General features: G+C 62.9%; 1 pseudogene; it reads right to left on the bottom strand.

Annotated features, from left to right (window-relative positions):
• Nucleotides 1-17,054: 17,054 nt before the first annotated feature.
• Nucleotides 17,055-18,597, bottom strand: LOC100613068 (nascent polypeptide-associated complex subunit alpha, muscle-specific form-like; annotated as a pseudogene).
• Nucleotides 18,598-18,934: the final 337 nt, after the last annotated feature.

Below are 18,934 nucleotides of genomic sequence, written 5' to 3' on the forward strand. Positions count from 1 at the left end.
CCCACTGTGGGGCCACTCAGGCAGCGGCTCCCCCACGGGGACCAAAGACAGGGCCCTCTTCCATCAGGGCAGCGTGTCCGGCCTGTGCCGTGGCTGGGGGCTCCTGGAAGACGCCTTTGAGCAGCGGGACCCGCTGGGGTGTCTGGGCAGGGGTTTGCCCCTTGTCCAGCTCTCCGGCACACGGTTCTTGACCTCGAGGCCCCAGCTGACCACAGCCTCACAGGCCCTAAGGATGGCTCCAGGGCAGCCGGGGGAGGGGCCACACTGACTTCTCCCACCCCACCTCCTCCCTCTTTCTCTGGCTGTGCCCTGAACCCTGAGTAGCAAAGGTGGCTCAGTGGCAATTCCAGACGGAGCGTTTCCTTCAAGGGGAAGGTGGGAACACTCACCCCTAGGATGGGGGGCCTGGGGCCCTGTGCAGGGTGAGAAGTCACCTGTGGATGGTGACACAGGCCCCATGACCAGGTCCCTTTGGTGGGTGGAGGGCAGATCCCTGAGCTCAGGGGTGCAGTTCTCCTAGTGGGGGTCCCTGGGGAGCAGCTCCTGCCCTGCCCCCCTTAAAAACCATGCCCCCAGCCAGGTCCCATCCAGGGTGGGAGAGCAGCCCCGCCCTGCCTCCCCAGCTGCGCTCCCTCCCGGCTGTTCCAGGCGCACTCCGAGTCCCCAGGGCCTGTGCAAAGCCAAGGATTTCCTCGGAGCCGGAGCCGGCACAGCTGCAAGCACACGTCGGGGGAGGGGCCGGGCAGCAGAGGAGGAGGAGTCCTGCACTCACAGGGGTGGGCTGGGCGGGGCTGGGCCGGGGAGGCGGGCTGGGGCCACAGGGTCCTCCTGCCCCTCTGCCTGGGAACATGCATCTGGGGCTGAGGAGTGGGGCGGTACTGCGGGACACAGGGCTGGTGCCCCAGGTGGGCCGTGGGCGCGGGCAGTGCCGAGGGTGGACGGGGCCTGCACGTGGACACTTCCTGAACGCGTGTGTCCGGCCCTGGACTGCAGGGCCAGGTCAGAAGGTGGGGCCTGAGGAGCCGGGAGCCCATCCCCACCCCCGGGGCTCAGCAGCCCCAGGCAGTTACCCTTGGTCCACACCGCCTGGGGCTCGGTGCCCTCAGAGTTCTCAGGGCAGGCTGCAGCTGCTGCTGTCTTACGAGACAAAGTGGGCAGCTCCATTGTGTTCCCCGATGAACCCTCACCCCTGGGAGAGTCAACAGAGCCAGAGATGCCCGGGCCGCCCCGCCCTCCTCGGCCGCCTGCTGCACGGCTGCCAGCCTGGGTCCTCCGAATGTACCAGGTCCCAGAAGCCCCGCCATCCACTCTGCCGGCCTCACAGAGCCTCTGCTCGGCCCTAGCGACCTGGGCAGGGGCAAGGCCGGGCCGATCCGGGGCTGCTCAGCAGGGGAGAGAGGGACACCAAGTGCCCCCAGGATCAGCGCAGCGCCCAGTGTCCTGAGTGTGACTCACAGGGTCACCGCCAGGCTACACGAAGTTAAGGACCCCTGCCCTGGAGGTCACAGAGCCAGCACTGGGGGGTGGCCCTGGCTGCTGGTTTCAGGACCCACTTGGATGGTGCTTGGGCAGCATGGAGCTGGGCTGGCAGGTGGGGGACCCTGAGACAGGGACGGTCCCATCCTGGGCCCCTCAGACCCATGAATGCAACACTCCGGCCCGCCCCTCCTGCCCTGCACGGCTTGCGACTCCCACAGACCTGCCCTGTGGACCTGGGCCAAGTCCAGCCCCAGGGGCCGCTGGGAGGCACTGTGGTCATTGGGGGGGGGCTCGGGCGCTTGTCCCCAGATCTCCGGCCACCTCAAGTGACAGGAAGGGGGGCCAGTGAGGACATGACCAGTGGCCGCCCCCACCCTCAAGGGCTGGCCTTGCTGCCCCTTCATCTCTGCCTGGCCCAGCAGCTCTGGGAGCGGCCACCCTGCAGCCCATGTGTGTGGGGACCCTGCCGCGCCCTGAGCTGTCAGAGCAGCCTCCCACTGGGTGCTGTGCTGGGCCCCTGTCCCCATCCTGCAGGGAGGAAGCACAGCTGGGGGAGTGGCCCCCCGAGGGCCCCTGGGAGCTCAGATCCTACCCCTGGAGGCAGCCCTGGGGAGGCCTGGTGGAGACTCTGCTCTTCTGCTGAAGCTGCTGCTGAAGAGTGACAGGCCTGCCCAGCGCCGGGGGAGGCCCGGGACTCTCAGAGGGAGTGCAGGACAGGGCAGGGCAGGGCAGGGCCAGGATTCCCGGTGACAGCCAGGCTGCCATGGGCCGAACTGCCATCTCTGGGCCTGCGGGCAGGCGCTCAGCTCCCCGGGCCTCAGTTTCCTCACCTAAGGAATGGGACACGCACACCTATGCCCCTGGGGTGGTGCAGAGAACAGGACGGTGCCTCCGAGCAGTGCCTTCAATGCCGTCTGGGGCCTGGGAGCGCACCAGGACTTGATAAATAAACACCAGCTCTCAACACCTCGCCCTCTGCAAGGGGAAGGCCAGGAACGTCCCGCTTAGAGAGAAGGCGAGTCCACGAGCAGCAGACAGTCGGTGCTTAACAAGTGCTCGCTCTTCTTCAGAGCCTTAGGGTGCCAGCTGGCCAGAGTGAGCCTCGCTGACCAGGGAGCTGTGGCAGCCGGCTGGGGGTTGGCCCCTGGGGCAGGTGGGATGCCTGTGGGGCCGGTGTAGGCTCAGGCTTTGTCTGGGAGTGCCCTGCCCCGAGCACTGGCCTGGACACCTGAGCTGAGCCTCAGACAGGCGTTTCGGGGCCGACCCGGCAAGAGCAGCCGCTATCCCCGGGCAGCTGAGCCCAGTGGCGAGGGCTGGTAGAACGATCTAGACGAAACACTGATCTTAATAGCAAAACCACTTCTTTCGAGGGAAAACACGATCCGCAGCCAGCCGGCGCGTACACATGGGGCCTGGAAAAGAAGAGAATTCCGGAGACACAAACGGCCCTGCGCGTCGCCACCTCGGCCCGGCTGCTAAGTTATTAAACTCCTGCACAGGGAAAAGCGATAAAGTAAACATCCACCTCTCCCGTCGCTCTCAGAAGTGAAAGGTTCCTGAGATGGGAAATGCAGACGGCCTGCAGAGTGCTCCATCCAAATAAAATCATCAGATGCTTGAAGACCCTGGGAGAAATGGGCCCAGATGAATCACCTGCGCAAAGCCACTTAGCACTTCGCAGGGGCCCCGAAGCCCCGGTGTCGGCAAGGTGTCTGTCACTGGAGCAGGGGTGGCTGATGGATCTGGTGCGGGGTGGGCGGGAGGAGTCGCAGACTCAGATGTAGGAGGCTTGGTGGGGCCACTGATTCACGTCTGGCCCGGGGCTCTGTCCCTGGGGTCAGGAGGGGACCAGGCTGGGGAAGTTGGGGAGGGGGTTTCTCCCTTCTCTTTCCCAGCTGCCAGGCCATCAGTGGGAGACACAGGTCTTGGGGACCAGGCCCTGCAACCCCTTCTGATCCTGACGTCTGAGACTGGCCTGGTGCTGGCTCTGAGGCCCCTGTGCAACCTCAGCTCGGGCTGGCTGCGGAGGACCTTTGAGGGTTTCCTGGCAAGGCCTTCTCCCTCTCAGCTGGCCATGGCACATAGGACCCCACTCCTCCGTATGCCCAGGGCAGGCATCGCTAATCGAGCCCTGCACTCCCCCCAACCCTTTGCATCAGGGCCCTCCAGGTAACCACGGGTGATCTGGTGGCTCTGGCCTGAGAGATGTGCAGACCCACCCACTTCTGTGCCCAGACCACCTGGCCGATGGGCGGCCCCGCCCCAGGAGGAACAGGGGTCTTCTTGCTTCCCCAGAGCTCCCGCTCTGGGTCCTGCATCCACCTCTCGGATGTGCCGCCCTCCCCACACCTGGGAGCCACGCCGACCCCCTCTGCGCTTTCCTGGGGAGACACCTCTCTGCACCGGAGATCGGCCCCCCGGGGTCTGGGCGTGGGGGCGGGGATTTGGATGTTGGGGGTGCAGAGGCCATGGCCTCGTCATCTTCTCTGACTCTGCCATGAGAGCATGACCAGGGCCTGTTGGCCCCCTGGGCCCTGACATCCCCGGGCCCAGCACCTCCCCGGAGGCCCTACCCATTCTCCTGTTTTCCTTTGCTCACAAGGACCCTTTCACCCTAATCCTGCATGACCTCACCTTAGCTGATTAAATTGGCAAAAATGGCCAGGCTCGGTGGCTCATGCCTGTAATCCCAGCACTTTGGGAGGCTGAGGCAGGCAGATCACCTGAGGTCAGGAGTTCAAGACCAGCCCAGCCAACATGGCGAAACCCTGTCTCTACTAAAAATACAAAAAATAGCCGGGCGTGGTGGCGGGCGCCTATAATCCCAGCTACTCAGGAGGCTGAGGCAGGAGAATCACTTGAACCTGGGAGGCGGAGGTTGCAATGAGCTGAGATAATGCCATTGCACTCCAGCCAGGGCAACAGAGTGAGACTCCATCTCAATAAATAAATAAATAAATTTGCAAAGATGCCATCTCCGTGTAAGGTCACACGCTGAGGTTCTGGGTGGATATGAATCTGGGGGACACTGTTCAGCCCAGGACAGGCACCAACTGTAGCAGGGCAGCTGTCCCGGGCACCCAGTCTGACTGGCACTTACCCCTGGCAGGTCCCCCAGAGCCTGGCCCCTCCACCATGGGGCGGGGGCTCCAATTACTTCCCTGGGGGAGTCCCTAACCTGAGGTCTCCTGTGCCGGGGTCTAGTCAGGGTGGGGGCTGCACCCCATCCCTGGAGCAGGTATGCTGGGCCCTGATAGCAAGCTGGGGAGGGTTCCAGGGCCAGAGGAGGACTCAGGGGCTGAAGGCAGTGATGGGTCCAGCAGGCAGCAGGTAGGGCAGGGCAGGGGAGGGGTGTCAAGGCCCATAAGCGAGAGGAGGCAGGAGGGAGGACGTGGTACCCACAGCTGTGGTGGAGGAGGGAGGGGGTCCACAAGGTGGGTCCCCAGTTTGGAGTCCCAGGTACCCTCCGCTGTGGCCACCGACTGCTGGGGAATTGGTCAGCCTCATAGCATGGCGTGGAGTTGGGCCAGGCAGGGCTGGACGCCCGCCAGGGGCACTGCAGGTGGGCTACCAGGGGCTGGCCTGGGGTTCAGCTGTCACCCAGCTGACACGGGATCACCAATGGCTGCCATGGCTCAGGCATCCCTCTCCTGCCACACTGGGGACACTGTGACACAGGCTCTCAGGTCAGTGAGGACAGTGTGGGTGTCGGAGCCTGGAGGGAGGGGAGTGGCATCGGGGAGGCCCCCGCGGAGCCTGGACGGTGGGGCAGGTGGAAGGGTGTGTGCCCGGCCGTGCACTTTGGGTCTGGTGAGTGTGGCCGAGGGGCACAGCTGCTCTTGGTCGGGGCTGCAGTGAGTGCTCGGCCCACCTGGCCACAGGCTGGCCACCAGGGACTTAGTGTCTGCTACCCACAGGACTGAGGACTCCAACAGCAGTCCCAGCCCAGGCCCCGAAAAGTTGAGCAGAGGAGGGCAGGAGACCCCCGTATCCCTGGGACCCATCCTTGGCAGGCTGGGATGGGCTGTGGGGGACACACCTGCTCTGGGGGATGTGGGAGGGGGGCGCTTCCGGGCCTGCAGCTGTTGGCCCTGAGGACAGACGCAGCCTCCTCAGCAACAGCTGGGCCGGAGGCTCGGGAGCCAAGAGAGACCAGAGCCCAGGCCAGCCTGGCCCCCACCAGGGATCAGTTACCTCGGCTACAGATGCCAGCAGGGGGGACTTTCAGGGGGTGGGCACCAGGCTGGGGTGGGCAGCTGGGGTGGGCCGGGGCTGCAGTGCTCTCCCACCCAGGCTTGGGCACAGGATGAGCCAGCCCCCACCTCTGTCCACTCAGCACTCTGCAGGGGCTGCTGTCTTGCTGAGTGCAGGACGCTGACCCCAGGATGTCACCATCTGATGCTGCCCAGGCTCTTCCCTCAGAATCCCTGCTTAGTGACCACAGCCACCCCAGCCCCTCCCACTGACCCCAGGCAGAGCAAGGGGCCCCACCTGCACCCAGCAGGTGCAGACTGGGCAGGGCAGGGTCCCAGGAGGGTGCATGCTTGGGGAGCCCCTGCACGCAGACAGTGGGGGGCCAGGGAGGAGCCACGTGCTGGGCACAAGGCAGTTTCTGCAGGCCCCTTGCTGGGTCTGCCTCAGCACGGAGGGACCGGCAGCACACAGTAGGTGCTCAGCAAATGCCGGGGGGCGGGGATAAGCGAGCACCCACGGGGGGAAGCACTGGCTGCGGTTTCGCCGCCTGCCTTGGCAGCACCCCCACCTAGGCCCTGGATGGGCGGTGACCACCGCCTCTCTGCTCCTGGGGCTCTGATTCCCAGCATCTGGCAGCCGGGGACCCGGCCTCCCCCAAGGCCTGGGAGCAGCCAAGTGGCCAGGTATCAAGTGGCAAACTCAGGCCAGGGTTGGGTGCCGGCTTGGAGGGCCCCTGTGGCAGCTGAGCCCCGCTCCTCCTGGTCCTGCACACCCTCCAGGTCCTGCCCACCCTCCTGGTCCTGCCCACCCTCCTGGTGCTGCCCACCCTCCTGGTCCTGCACACCCTCCAGGTCCTGCCCACCCTCCTGATCCTGCCCACCCTCCTGGTCCTGCCCACCCTCCTGGTGCTGCCCACCCTCCTGGCCTGCACACCCTCCTGGCCTACCCAGGCTGCCACTGGCCCGAGGGTCCCAGTGAGGATGAGCCGGATATGGACACTGAGGGGGTTGACGGGCCTGGGGCAGGCTGGCTTGGGCAGGGGGGCTGGGCCTGTCCAGTGGCCGCCTGCCCTCGGAAGAATGACACCCTGCTTTCTCCCCTGCCCGAGGAGGTGGGGTGAGGGTCAGACCCCAGCACCCATGTCTCTGTTTTTCTTTCTCCTGAAAAGCCTGCAGACCCTCATCTGAATCGCTCCAGCAGAGCCCAGGCGGGGTGCCACCCCCACCCACACACACAAAGGGCTGAGACAGTGCAGCCTGGTGTGTGAGCAGCCCTGGTGTCTCCAGGCTGGGGTGCTGTCCGCCTGCCCACCTGGCCACGGTCCCCAACAGCCGGTTCAGCAAAGGACAGGCAGACCCTACAGGCCAAGGACGCGCTGGCCTGGCCGGTGCGGGGCCAGGCGGGCAGCTTGCCAGGATTTGGGGATTTTGAGCCAGCTGCTGCAGCAGGTGTGGCCGGCCCAGCCAGGCAAGTCCTGCTGCCGGGAGGGTCGCCCACCAGCTGCTGGAGGGTGTGGGGCGGCCGGGCTGGCCACTCGCCGGCAGCAAAGCCAGCAGAGAGTGGGTGGGGCTGGGGGAGGCGGGAGGGTCCCAGTCCCACCCCCAGGGTCCAGCTTCCCTGGGCCCTGCAGCCAGGCCAGGAAGGTCAGCTGGGCTGGTTCTGGGCCCTAGGTCTTAGCCTGGAAACCAGGGGTTTCAATCTTGGCATGAGAAAGCCCTCGCCACAGGGCAGGAGGAGCCCCACATAGAACCCCCAACCCCTGTCCTCGGGCCTGAGCCTGGCAGGACTGGACGCCGGACCCCCCTCCCCTGTCCTCGGGCCTGAGCCTGGCAGGACTGGATGCTGGACACCGGCGCTGCTGGTAGCCTTGAGAACTGCACGTGTGCCCCCCAGTGGCCAGCGCCGGCCGTGCTCCGCCTGATTCTTCAGGGCCTGATGCGGGGTCCTGGGGCTTAGGGAGCCGAGGCCCGGGGTGGGGGCTGCACGGTGGTGTGGTTCTCTCAGAATGCAGGATCAGAGGGCAGTTCTGAAAGTCTCCTTGGTCAGGGAGCTGGTTTGCAGAGCTGAAGGGGAGAAGGGGGCCAGGAGGTTGCTTGCGGCTGTGGTCCTGAAAATCAGGCCCTGCCAAGGGTCTCTGAGGGCCAGCTGGGGAGGGAAGGGCACACAGTGTGTTCAGAGCAGGACCCCAGGGCGCTCGGGCTCAGCCCTTCTGGGGACAGGGGGAGATGGAGCCGAGGGGCCTCAGGGAGGCCCGCCCCGTGGTGGTATAAGAGCCACTGCGAACACCCTGCTTTGGTGAGGCTGCGCCCCAGGTGTTAACAGCCACACCCCAGCACACCAGGTGCAAGCCACTCTCCATGGGCCCCAGCCTGTTGCAGGAACCCTAAGCTCCAGGCTGGGAAGGAATGGGCAGGGCTGCCGTAGGGACTGTGGCCTTGCAGGACGAGGGTTGGTCAGGGGTGCTCAGGGGACAGCGGGCCGGGACGTGCTGGGGCTGCTGTAGGGACTGTGGCCTTGTGGGGTGAGGGTTTGTCGGGGTGCTGGGGCTGCTGTTGGGTGGCCAGGCCCTAACTGAGAGCCTGGCCATGGGACCCAAGGTCAGAGGGTGGCCGAGCTGAGGGTTGCCTGCTTTGGGGGGGTCCCTGGCCCCGAACCCATCTACCTGGGGGGCGGCACTGGGGCAGGTCCCCAAGGGCAGACAGGGGAGTGACCTGGTAAAGGCAGCCCTGTGTTGCCCCTCCTCTCCCGTCCATGCCACGCACACCCCAATGAAACAAGAAATTTTCCCTGACCCCTTTGTGGGCCTGGTGACAGGGGTATCTCGCTTAGCCCAGAGCTCTCAACTCCTCGAGGCAGCAGGAGCACGCAGGTGGGCGGGTGCAGGAGCTGGAGTGAACACTTCTGGGCACAGCAGGAGCAGAACTCCGTGCAGTCCTGTGGCAGTGTCTAGGGCAGTGCCTGTGACCCGTGAAGCCTCAGAGGGTGTGTGTTACAGTGCTTTTAGCTTTGCTGTCCAAGGATGTCTGGAGTGTTTAACAGCTCAGTGGACCCTCTGCCTTTTCTCGAGGGCAGAGGGTCAGTGTGACAGCTTTCTGTATCCCAAGCTCTTGTCCAGCATCCAGGAAATATCAGGTTGCATGAAGAAATTGAAGGATAGTAAATGCAAGGGATTTTATGGCCGATGGAGGGAGGGGGACCTGGAAAGGGGGGTGGAGGGGGAAGGTGATGGAAGAGGCTCTCAGAGGGAGGGAGAGCTGGAGAGGGGGTGGAGGGGGAAGGTGGTGGAAGAGGCTCTCAGTGGGAGGGGGAGCTGGAGAGGGGGTGGAGGGGGAAGGTGATAGTCCCCTGAAGTCCTGCCGTCTCTACCAGACTCTTCTCCAAAGTCCTGCTGTCCAGCTGTCCCTCTGAGGTCACGCTGCTCCTCTCTGATGTCAAACTGCCATCTCTGACGTCCAGCTGCTTCTCCTCTCCTTGCCTGCTGTGTTCTCTGCCAATAAGGTCAGGAGTTTTTATGGGTACAGGATGGGGGTGGGGCGAGGCAGTGGTGGTTTTGGAAAAGGCAGCATTGGAGCAGGAAAACCGGAATGCGTGTTCTCACTCAGGGCTATGCTTCCAGGCTTGAGGGTGGGGTTCCTCAGGAACCCCATCTTTTTCTACCTAGAATTTCTGTCTCCTGTCCCTATCACTGAGGGCCCGTGAGGCTGACAGTACCCATCCCCAAAGAAGGATTGGCCTGGGCAGGGCTGTCAGGAGCACCAGGGCAGGGCCTGCCAATCCAGAGGTCCCCAAGGAACAGATTGAGGCCTGGGAACGGGCGCACGGCAGGGCTTTCCTGGAAATGCCTGGCAGAGTGGGCAGGGGACGTCATTGTGACCCCGTATTGCCGGGGACACCAGGCTCAGAGGAGCTGACTGACCAGCCAAGGCCACACAACAGAGCTGCTGGGAGCCAGTCCCTGCCAGGCCATGGGACACAGGGATCCCGGCTCTCGCTGCCTCTGCCCCAGCCCCAGTTCACGACCCACTGTGGCTGCCACTGAGCTCCAGTCTCAGAGCCGCCCACCAAGCCCGACCTCACGCAGGGCCCACTGTGCCCACCAGAGGGCGCCAGAAGCCGGCGGTCCTGACACCGCGGTTCAAACGCAGGGACCGTCCAGTGGGGGCTGCTGCAACCCCTCCCTGGCGTGTCCAGGCCCCTCCTCGAGGGTCCCCAGGGTCGGGGCCTGGCCGGGGAGAGAACCAGGTGTGGTGGAGCTGGGGAGTCCGGCGCTGGGCAGTGGGCGGCCTGTGCCTGGGGACCCCGGTGTCACCCCGCCAGGTGGCAGGGAGGCTGGTCCCCTCCAGGAGCCCCCACTTTCTGAGGTGGCCCTAAGCCCCTGCTGCTGTCCCTTCTGCCCCACGCCCCATCCCCCTGTTTAATTCCCCCAACAGGGTCCGGGCAGGGACGAAGCAGGGTCCCCCCACCCTGGAGCTGGGAGGAGGGGGGTGGGGGTGTCACCAAGCATGGGGTCCAGGCAGATTCAGTTCATGGGGGACATGGGGGTCCCAGGGTGAGGACCCCTGGGGGGCTGGTCGGGGGGCGCTCAGAGCCCATGGAGAGAGGCCTGGTGGGGGAGGCCTTGCCAGCAGACCCTCCCTTCCCCCACCCGGACTCCCGGCTCCCATCAGCCCCCTGGACACTTCCTGCTCAGTGTCCGGCCTCTGCCTGCCCCGGTCAATGCTGCCATTTGTCTCTTCAGCCAAAGATCCCATGTCCACGTGACATGATCATGACAGGAGCTGTGGGGGGTCCCAGGGAGGCCGGCGCTGGGCTTGAACTTGCCCCGTGAAGGCCCCGAGCCCCTGGCTGCCGCATCCTGACTGCTTCGTGTGAAGGGAAGGGAGTCACAGCCACGCCACAAGAGAAGGGGCTGCTGCCTCCCCAACCCCCGCCCTCCTGTCTGCCCCAACCTGCCTGGGATCCCCCAGAGTCGGCTGGGGGCCTCAGCCCAGTCACCCAAGCTGCGTCCTGCCCCAGGAAACCCCCACGGACCCTGACCAGTGCCCACCAGGGTCCCCAGGACATTCTGGGGGCGGGAAGTGGGGGCAGGAGGCTTTATGCCTGCATCTCATCTGCGAGCTTCCGGAGCCTCTTTGCACACTTCACAGGGCTGGAGGGGTTTTGTGTTTCAGACGGAGTCTCGCTCTGTTGCCCGGGGCTGGAGTGCAGTGGTGTGATCTCGGCTCACTGCAAGCTCCGCCTCCCGGGTTCAAGGGACTCTCCTGCCTCAGCCTCCCAAGTAGCTGGGACTACAGGCACGTGCCACCACGCCTGGCTAATTTTTCTGTTTTCAGTAGAGACGGGGTTTCACCATGTTGGTCAGGCTGGTCTTGAACTCCTGACCCAAGCAATCTGCCTATCTCAGCCTCCCAGAGTGCTGGGATTACAGGCGTGAGCCACCACACCAGGCATGTTTTTGAGACAAGGCCTCGCTCTGTCCCCCACACTGGAGTGCAGTGGCGCCATCATGCCTCAAGGCAACCTCAAACTCCTGGGCTCAAGTGATCCTCCCACCTCAGCCTCCCCAGTAGCTGGGACTGCAGGTGTGTGCCACCATGCCCCACAAATTTTTTAATTTTTTGTAGAGATTGGGGTCTCGCTATGTTGTCCAGGCTGGTCTCTTGAACTCCTGACCTCAAGTGATCCTCCCACCTTGGCCTCACAGAAAGTGCTGGGATTACAGGCGTGAGCCACTGCGCTCAGCCTAGGGTTAGAGTTTTTTTTTTTTTTTTTTTTTTTTTAATGTGTAGGTGTTTCCTGATGTCTCCCACCCTCTTTGTTGGGTCTGGGTCTCAATTCATTTTTCCGATGTTCTGAGCAGGGATTGGAGAGTGTCTTCAATGTGAAAACACTGGTCTTTCTGCAGCTTAGTTTCAGTCTCTTGCCTGCTACTATATGGGGAGGCATCATCTGGGTGACTTCCTCAGGGCTGTCTTCCAACTCCCATATTCTCTTTTGGCCACATCTAATCTGCTATTGAAGCCATCAGCTGAGGTTTTTATACCAACAGCCACATTCCTCGTGTTAAAGGTCCTGTGTGGTTGTTTTTCTAATCTGCTGGGTCCTTTTCATGCTATTATATTGTTTTTCATTTCTACTTTTATCTCTTTAGTCATTTTAAACTAATGTATAATCTTTTTTTTTTTTTTTTTTTGACAGATTCTCACTCTGTGGCCCAGGCTGTAGTGCAGTGGTGTGATCTTGGCTCACTGCAACCTCCATCTCCCAGGTTCAAGCCATTCTCCTGCTTCAGCTTCCCAAGTAGCTGGGATTACAGGCACCCACCAACATGTCCCGCTAATTTTTTGTATTTTTAGTAGACATGGGGGTTTCACCTTGTTGGCCAGGCTGGTCTCGAACTCCTGACCTCAAGTGATCTGCCCTCCTCAGCCTCCCAAAGTGCTAGGTTACAGGTGTGCGCCACCACGCCTGGCCTATAATCTCTTAATTGTTCTATTATTATTTCTGGTTCTTAAGATACTATTGACTGGGTGCAGTGGCTCACACCCATAATCTTAGAACTCTGGGAGACCAAGGCAGGTGGACTGCTTGAGCCCAGGAGCTGGAGACCAGCCTAGGCAACCTGGTAAGACTCTTTCTACAAAAAAACAGAAAACGTTTATTGGACTTGGTGGCACTGCCTATAGTCCCAGCTACTTGGGAGGCTGAGGCAGGAGGATAACTTGAGCCTAGGGGTCCAAGGCTGCAGTGAGCTATGGTTGTGCCACTGTATTCCAGCCTGGGTGACAGAGCAAGACTTCATCTCTTTAAAAAAAAAAATGAAACATTAAAAATTAAAAGATGGTGCCGTGTCTGCCAGTCCCTCAGGGTGTGAGCTCACCATTGTGGGCCATTTCTTCTATGGAGCCCAAGCCCCAGGGAGACATATCCCCACGGAGGGTGCATGTTTGCCTTTGCTGGAGCCTGGGTGGCCTCTAGGTCCTGGAACCAGACTCCATATCCCCCACCCCGCCCACTGGCTGCCAGCGGTGCCCCATCCGTGTCCTGGTGACAGAGGCAGTGCCCCGGGGGTACAGGCACCGGCGTCAGCTTTGAGTCTGAACCCCAGCCTGGCCCCAGTCAGCCGCATGGCTGAGGGTGGGTGGGGGATGCCCCTGCCTTGATCCCCCACATCCTCACCTGTAGCGTGGCCTCACCTCCCTCACAGGAGTCGGAGGGTCACGTGGGAAAACAGGCGTGGTAGACGTAAAAGGCCCAGTGGAAATGCCGGTTCTCCTTGCTGCCATTACTGCATTTATCTAGCAGCCCTGCACCACAACCCGAGGCCTAGAAGACCCTATGCCCCAGGCGGGGCTGAACAGGAGAGACCTCGAAGAGCCGGTCCCCAGATCGGACTGCCAACAACCAGGCCCGATTCCGCGCCTCCAGCCGGTCAGTGCCTTGGCAAGGCAGGAGCGGGTGAAACTCCCGGCCCTCCCAGGGAGCAGTCAGATGATGACACATCCACACCCGTCCAGAGGGAGGGAGTGCGACAGGGCCTGTGGCTTTCTGCGCGAGAATCGGCCAGTGTCCTTTGGGGCCCAGGATGAGGTTTCAGCACCCACTCTCACTACCAGGGCTCGGGAGGGAGGGCTGGGGAGCCTCCATCTGGTGCCGTCGGTGGCCACTCCTCAGACAGCGCGGGCGGGTTCGCAGGCCCTGGGCAAATGTGGTGATGCCACAGCCCCGCCCTACAGGGACAGCGGTCAGCAGCTGCCCCTGGCCCCACCGTCCCTAATGAAGTTATAGATGGCAGCTCTTAAACGTCTCCAGAAATGGCAGAGAGGCTCCCAGAGCTGACGTGCAAATGAATTGCTTCTCAGGCTCGGACCACACAATTCTGCTGGGACCAAGCACAGGCCTGGGCCCTCCGGCTGCCCCTCAGGGCCTGGCTCTGCTGAGAGGAGGAAGCCTGGCTCTTGGGAGGGGGTCTCAGGTGCCCCCTCCATGGAGCCCAGCAACCTGGCAGGTGGGGGTGGGCACCGCCCCTCCCCCGGGACTCCATCTCCCCGGCAATCAGCTGCCTCTCCCTCCTCTGGGGCCCCAGGTGGTCCTCATGGAGGGGTGGGTGGGACTGAGGCCTGAGCCCCGGGGAGGAGCTGGCTGGTGAGCCATGTATCCCAGGGGTCACTGCGGCCAGCGGGGGAGGTTGAATCCCAGGCCCCAGCACTCAGAGGCTGGTGGAGTGGGTTGAATTGAGCCCCTCCAAAAACGTATGTTGAAGCCCTGACCCCGGGTACCTGCGAGCACTGGAAATGGGGTCTTTGTGAATGATCGAGTTAAGATGAGGTCGGACAGGGAGGGTCCCAAATGCAACGACCGGCACCTTGTAAGGAGGCTGCTGACAGCAGGGAGAAGTCGGGCGCGTGACGTCAGAGGCAGAGACTGGAGAGAGGCAGCCCAGGAACACCACGGGTGGCTGGCAGTGCGGAGCGGGAGGGCCCTCCCCTGGAGGCTTCGGAGGGAGTGTGGCCCTGCGGACACCTCGATCTCAGGCTTGCGGCCCCAGGGCTGGAGGGGTTGCGTTTCTGTGGCTTTAGCTCCCAGTTCGTGGCTCTTTGTTATGGCAGCCCCGGGAGACTCATACAGGCGGTGACTGTGGACAGGCCCCCTGACCTCCGGGCTGCAGTTTCCCCACCGGCCCCTGCCACGGGGTAAATAGGTCTGGGGTGGTTCTTGGGCCGGGGAGCTGCCCCAGCTGCCTGCCGTCCTTGCTGTGGCTGACGGGGTCGTCCCGGCTGCAGCTCCGGCCCTGGCTCCTTGAAGCCTCGCACCCTTCCTGGCACCCACTGGCTGGGCTCTCGGGGCCTCTGGTCACCCCGTGGGTGCTGATTGAATCGGGACAAACGTTGTGTGCAGCTAAGGGGTGACTCAAGGCCGGCCAGGCCCAGAGCTGATCCCAGGCCAGGAACAGCAGCAGTGATGGTGTCAGCATCCACCGCGTCCCTCCCAGGGCCTGGCCGTGGGAGCCGAGGGGACGTGTCTGTGGCCTCTGTGGTCTGAGTCTGGAGGTCAGCACCCAGCGGTGTGGCACCTGGGCACCTCTGTCACCTGCCTGCAGCCAGTGTGTCCTCGGGGGCAGCGAGGTGACCGGGTCTCTGTTGGGTGCCCCTGGAAGGCTCAGAGGCAAGGATCTTCAGGCAGAGAGTTTGGGGGTGGCCCCAGGAAACACCCATCATTGAGGGGGTGCTGTGAAGGGAAGGGGTGGGTGCCAATGGGCAGTAGTGAGCAGGTCACCGCTGTGGGCAGACCCCAGGAGGCAACACCCCGGAGCTGTCCCCACCATAGGGAAGTGGCGAGGCTGTAGTGGCTGCACCCCGGGGCATGGACTCACCACACTCCCGGCCGTTCCCACCCCCAGGCCAGGCCTCCTGTGGTCAGAGACAGCCAGAGTCACAGGGGTTGCAGGAAGTGGCCGCAGGCATGGTCAGGGGCAGGTGGCATCTGCTTCGAGGGCCTGCACGTGGCTTCCCTGCCCCTGCCAGCCTCTGCCATGTGGGTCCCGGGAAATTGGCACCCAATTCCATGAGCAGCCCTGGGCTCCGGGGCCTCAGATCCCCCAACGCTGCCGTGTCCATGGGAGGTGCTCCGGGGCCTCAGATCCCCCAACGCTGCCGTGTCCGTGGGAGGTGCTGTGGGGGCCTCGGATCCCCCAACGCTGCTGTGGCCGTGGGAGGTGCTGTGGGCAGGGCTGACCCCGGGGCCCAGCTGGTTCCTCCCCGCCTGATGCCAGAGAAGGGAAGTGCTGAGTGTTTGAGGGGGATCAGCAGGGGAAGGGGGTGCAGTCAGGCTCATGGGGTGACCAGGAGCAGAGACCCCATCCCACCAAAGTACACACACTGGCTGTGTCTGAGGGGAAAGGAGCCCAGGGAGGTGGACGGGGTGGGCAGGGGGTGCCCGTCGCTGGCCTGGACCCCTAGGGGGGCATCTTACTGTCTTTGGGGCTGGCAGGCTCCAGACCCCCTAAGCTCACGGTGCCAAACGTGACCCCCCATACCGGGCGGCAGCGGCTACAACTGTGAGGGGCAGGCAGCGGCTGCCTGGACGGGGACGTGCTTGTCCTTTGACGAGGAGTTTGCGCCTCATTCAAGTCCCCTACCTGCATCCCTGGCGGGGCATCTGTGGTCCAGCCTGGCAGGGACCCTGAGTTTGTGTCTGTGGGGGTGTGGCCTCTGGGGGAGGGCAAACCCCGGTGGGCACTGGTCACAGGTGAGCCGGCGTCGGGGCCACAGCCTTCATTCCCAGCTGCTGCAGGTCCCCGTTTCCGTACGTCACCCAGCGCCACGCTTCTCCACCCACGCAGAGCCACGCCCCACCTGTGCGTTCATGCTGACTTATTACCGACTCTTCTCGAGTGAGGAATTCTCTCCAAACGCCATTAGGCTTTCAGCTTCCAGATGAAATGAAATGGCTGATGAATCACTATATTTCAACATATTAGGAAAGATGGACCTATTTGCATCCGATGAGCAAAATGCACTTTTTTATTGATTGAAAAGTTGATGAGGCAAACAAATCAGGGAAAATGGCTCCCTTTTCATTTCCCTCTGAGCAGCAAATTAAGCGACTTAAAAGAGCTTTGAATGAGTCAACAACAAAATGCCCCTAAATGTGGAAATGTGAAGTGCAAACATTTCAGCCTCACTCTCAGTGCCCGCCGAGGACACAGCCTGCCTCCTGCCCTGGGAAGCTGGGGGCTGTGGAGGACCCCGGCCACGTGGACATCCAGCCACATCCCAAAGTCTCCAAGGGGAGATGGGGTCCCCAGCAAGCCTGTCCAGATTAGCCAAGATGAGGGGCTTCAGGAGTCAACACAGATGGAGCTGCCAGGTGCGGTGGCTCAAGCCTGCCATCCTAACACTTTGGGAGGCCAAGGCGAGAAGATCACTTGAGCCCAAGAGTTCAAAGGCCAGCCTGGGCCACATAGGGAGACCTCCCCCATCTCTAAAAAGATTTTTAAAAATTAGCCAGGTCTGATGGCACCTGTAGTCCCAGCTACTCGGGAGGCTGAGGTGGGAGGATCGCTTGAGCCCAGGCGTTAGAGGCTCCAGTGAGCTATGATCACACCACTGCACTCCAGCGACAGGTGAGACCCTGTCTAAAAAATATCTCACAACAAGAGAGAGAGAGGGAGGGAGGAGGCTGCACGGGCTGAACTATTTCAGCGTCCTGGGGCTGCTGTAATGCAGGCTTACAACATCAGAAATTTATTCTCTCCCAGTTCTGGACGCCACAAGTCCAAAATCACGGTGTGGGCAGCACGCAGCACACTCCTTCCGGAGGCCCTGGGGAGGATCCCTCCCTCTTCCAGCTCTGGGGGCTCCACGCCCCTGCTGCGGCCGACGCTCCAGTCCCTGCCTCTGTCCTCACAGGGCCTGCTCTGTGCATCTGTCTCTATTCTGCTCTGCTCTTCAGGGAGGAACACCAGTGATTGACTTGGGACTCAGCCTCAATCCAGGGTGACCTTGTTCCAAGATCCTTAATTACATCTGCAAAGCCCTACTACCAAGGAAGGTTGCATTCTGAGGTTCTGGGTGGGTATGAATTTTGGGGGCAGGACACTGTCCAGCCCAGTGCCAGGCGCCGCTGTGGGCCAGGCCCTTTGACTCTTGCAAGCCCACGATGGCTACAGAGCTCCAAGGAGGAGGCTTCCCGGAGGAGGCGGCCCAGCTCATCAGAGAACCAGCATGTCTTCCCCTTGGGTTCTGGGACCAGTACTTTTAACGATAAGTCCTTTTGGACCACGCTGATCCGGGCTGAGACCCTGTCGCCTGCCGCGCGCCTTGGGCGGAGGTTAGACGGGCCGCGCACCTCCAAGCTTTGACACGTCCTTCCTCCAAAGGGTGGAGGCCCCACAGGGTGAGTGCAGGTCGGGGATGGGCCGTGGGGTTGCCGGGAGGGGACCAGTGGGGGCTTGCAGTGTTCTCGGGAGGGCCCGGGGCTGGGGGCAACCGAGACCTGCTTCGGTGGGTGAGTGGAGAAGCATCTGGGGGGTTTCCTTCAGCGCTGGAGAGAAATGGGTGATGGAGCCTGGGAAAGGCGTGGGGCGCCCGAAGCGCGCACCACGGTGAGAAGGCTGCTCGTGGTCGGATTCCAGCTCCACCGCGTCTGCGAAAGGCTGAGCTGCTCCGGCCGGGGGAGGGTCGGAGGCTGCCGGGGGGGTTGGGGGATGAAGAGCCGGGGGCAGTTTAGGGCAGCGAATCCACCGCGGAGGCAGGAACGGCAGGCGGCGCGATTCCCACCAGGACCTCTGCCATCGGAACCGCGGGTTTCTGATGGGCCGGAGGCGCCTGAGAGATCTCCGCGGAACGGCGCGTGAACCTGCGGCCGCGGCGGCGGGTCCGGATGGAGATGGACGCGGGATGGGCTGTTTCCTGAGTTTGGTTCCCGTGGCGGGGTCGGTCCCTCGCCCCTGCATTTGGCAGACCTGATGCGGAGCCCGAGGGTGGCTGTTGGCCTGGGGCGGGGAAGGGGCTCTCTAGATCGGGGGTCCCACCTGCTGGGCTTGGGGAGCCTATTTGGCCTTGTCTGATTGGTCTGGAGTTGCAGGTGGGGCCACCTCAGAAAGCTGCTGTATCTGAGGGAGCCCGGGCCGCCCTGGGGGGACGCTGGGGTTTGACTTCTGGGGCTGGGGGCTGCACGGGTGGGTCGGGGTCTGTCTGGGTTGGGGTCCGCGGCCGCGTGGGGTCTGGGTCCGGGTCTGCCTGGCTTGGGGGTCCTCAGCCGCATGCAGTTTGGGTCGGGGTCTGCAGCTGCGTGGGGTCCGGCTCTCATGGCCCCTGTGCCTGGACTTCGCTCTCCAACCATTTCCTCTGCACGTTTCTCTGGAAAAGGACATGGGGTTCAGGGTGGTGGATGTGGACACCCCCTGAAACCCACCAGCCCTGGTCTGTGATGCCTGGATGGAGGGGCCACAGCCACGCCGGCTCCCAGCCTCTTCCCAGACACCCTAGCCCCTGGAGGCAGTGTCCCCCCGTGAGGCGTGTCATCCCTGAGCGCCCCACACGCCTGCGCCTGCTCCTGGGCATCCTCCTGGGTGTGGTGCGGCTCTGCGTCCCCACCCAAACCTCACATGGAAATGGAGTCTGCAGTGTGGCGGTGGGGCCTGGTGGGGAGTGGCTGGGTAGCAGGGGCGGATTTCTCGTGAATGGCTTGGCCCCGTCCCTCCTGGTGCTGTCCTCGAGATTGTGAGTGGCCATTTAACTGTGTCCCGCACCTGCTC

This window comes from Pan troglodytes, chromosome 18, assembly GCF_028858775.2.
Source record: "Pan troglodytes isolate AG18354 chromosome 18, NHGRI_mPanTro3-v2.0_pri, whole genome shotgun sequence".
NCBI lineage: Eukaryota > Metazoa > Chordata > Mammalia > Primates > Hominidae > Pan > Pan troglodytes.